Source organism: Mastomys coucha, unplaced genomic scaffold, assembly GCF_008632895.1.
Source record: "Mastomys coucha isolate ucsf_1 unplaced genomic scaffold, UCSF_Mcou_1 pScaffold20, whole genome shotgun sequence".
In the NCBI taxonomy this organism is placed as follows: Eukaryota; Metazoa; Chordata; class Mammalia; order Rodentia; family Muridae; genus Mastomys; species Mastomys coucha.
The window spans coordinates 6,079,811-6,082,801 of record NW_022196903.1 but is presented as its reverse complement, the minus strand read 5'-3'; positions in this window follow the sequence as shown (position 1 = coordinate 6,082,801).

Here is a 2,991-nt window from a genome sequence, read left to right as displayed (position 1 = left end):
TTTATTGTTATAATATTTTATAAATTTTAAGGAATATGACAAAAAAGATATTTTAGGTATTGAAGGGGAAGTTTATGGGAGGAGCAGTGGTACAAAAGGGGAACAAGAATGTGATTCAATTCTATTTAATTAAAATATGTTTTTGAATGTTAACAAATTCAGATAAATTGAAATCATGTAACTTTGGTCATCATAATGTAATAAAAGTTTAAAAAAAAAAGAAAAAGAAAAAAGCAGGAGAAGCCATATTGAAGAAGCCAATATAGATAGTCCACAGTTTTGCCTTTTCTTGCAATTATCTACAGGGCGCAAATTGAGAATTTCAGCCTCAGAGACCTACAGGATGCTGCCAATTCTATTTCCAAAGCGTTCTCTTCAGGCCATACCTTTGTACATATTATATTCCACCCCTAAGACCAACTCTACAACCTAAACAATAATCTCTCCATATCTTCTGTGTCCCAGAGATTCAGCCTACCAATTTGATCACATTTTCAATTCTTTATACATAATATTTTCTAGAAGTTATTAATATACTACAATGTGAATATCAGCTAGAAATGAACCCACGCACCTATAGTCACTTAATCTTTGACAAAGGAGCTAAAACTATCTAGTGGAAAAAAGACAGCATTTTCAAAAAATGGTGCTGGCTCAACTGGCGGTTAACATGTAGAAGAAAGCAAATCGATCCATTTCTATATATCCTTGTACACAGCTCAGCTACAACTGGATCAAGGACTTCCACATAAAACCAGATACACTGAAACTAATAGAAAAGGAAGAGAAACACCAGTAGCTTATGCTCTAACATCAAGAATTAACAAATTTGACCTCATAAAATTACAAAGTTTCTGTAAGGCAAAAGACACTGTCAATAGGACAAAACGGCAACCAACAAATTGAGAAAAGATCTTTACCAATCATATATCTGATAGAAGGCTAATATCCAATATATACAAAGAACTCAAGAAGTTAGACTCCAGAGAACGAAATAACCCTATTAAAAAATGGGGTACAGAGCTAAACAAGGAATTCTCAGTTGAGGAATACAGAATGGCTGAGAAGCACCTAAAGAAATGTTCAACATCCCTAGTCATCAGGGAAATGCAAATCAAAACAACCCTGAGATTCCACCTCATACCAGTCAGAATGACTAGGATAAAATCTCAGGTGACAACAGATACTGGAGAGGTTGTGGAGAAAGAGGAACACTCCTTCATTGCTGGTGGAATTGCAAGCTGGTACAACCACTCTGGAAAACAGTTTGGCAGTTTCTCCAGAAATTGGATATAGTACTACCAGAGGACCTAGTTATATCACTCCTGGGCATATACCCAGAAGATGCTCTAACATGTAATAAGGATACTTGTTCCACTATGTTCATAGCACCCTTATTTTTAATAGCCAGAAACTGGAAACAACCCAAATGTCCCTCAACAGAGGGATGGTTACAGAAAATGTGGTACATCTACACAATGGAGTACTACTCAGCTATTAAAAACAATGAATTTATGAAATTCTTAGGGAAATGGATGGATCTGGAGAATATCATACTGAGTAAAGTAACCCAATCACAAAAGAACACACATGGTATGCACTCTCTGATAAGTGGTTATTAGAACAGAAGTTCGGAATACAGGAAGAACAACCCACAAACCACAAGAAACTCAAGAAGAAGGAAGACCAAAGTGTGGATACTTTGTTCCTTCTTAAAAGGGGAACAAAATACCCATGAAAGGGATTTCAGAGACAAACTAAGGATCAGAGGCTGAAGGAAGGAAAATTCAGAGGCTGCTCCACCTGAGAATCCTTCCCCTATTCAGTCATCAAATCCAGACACTATTGTGGATGCAGGCAGGTGCTGGCTGACAGGAGCCTGATATAGGTGTCTCCTGAGAGGCTCTGACAGTACCCAACTAATACAGAAGTAGAGGCTCACAGCCATTCATTGGACTGAGTACAAGGTCTCCAATGAAGGAGTTAGAGAAAAGACCCAAGGAGCTGAAGGGTTTGCAGCCCCTTAGGACAAACAATATTAACTACCTAGTACCCTCAGAGCTCCCAGGGACCAAACCACCAACCAAAGAGTACACGTGGTGGGACTAAAGGCTCCATCAACATATGTAGCAGAGGATGGCCAAGTTGGTCATCAATGGGAGGAGAGGCCCTGTGAAAGTTCTATGCCCCAGTGTAGGGGAATGCCAGGGCCAGGAAGTAGGAGAGGGTGGGTTGGTAAGCAGGGGAAGGGGGAGGGAACAGAGTTTCGTTGTTGTTGTTTATTTTATTATATTTTATTTTGTTTCTTTTTTTCGGAGGGGAAACTGGGAAAGAGATATCATATGACATGTAAATAAAGAAAATATCTAATAAAAAACATGAAATTTAATTTAAAAAATAGTGTTTTCGTTAACTCTTGGATATACAATGTATTTGATAATACATAATCCATCTTCTTCAAGACTCATTTCCTCCTTCATAGTTACCCAACTTGTGTTTTTTCTGTCCCTTTTAAAAGATGTTTTATAAATAAAAGATTATTTATTCTTAAAAAAAAAGATTAGTGATTCTTTATTGTCCACTATTATGTCCCTGAACTATGATAGTGTCCGGAAAATACAATATACTTAATTAACAATCCCAAAGAAATGAATGAATTTGCATCTTACTTCACATCACCTGATAAGTAAATACAAATGAATTTTGTGTTTTTTAAGGATTTTCAGTGGATAACTGTATATTTGGAATTACTCTAAGTTGAGTGATAACACTATTTAAATTTACTTAGCAAATTGGAAGGCATCAAGAGTGGTATGTCAGAGTGTTTGGATGGAATAACAAAGGGAAAATGATATAATTATGATATAAAATAAAAGGAATAATAGAAAAAAACATACCAAGATACTGTGATTTAGATAAGTAATATCAATTTCTTCAGATAATAAGAACTTTTAAATTCAGTTTTAAGAGAATATATATATATTCCTTTTA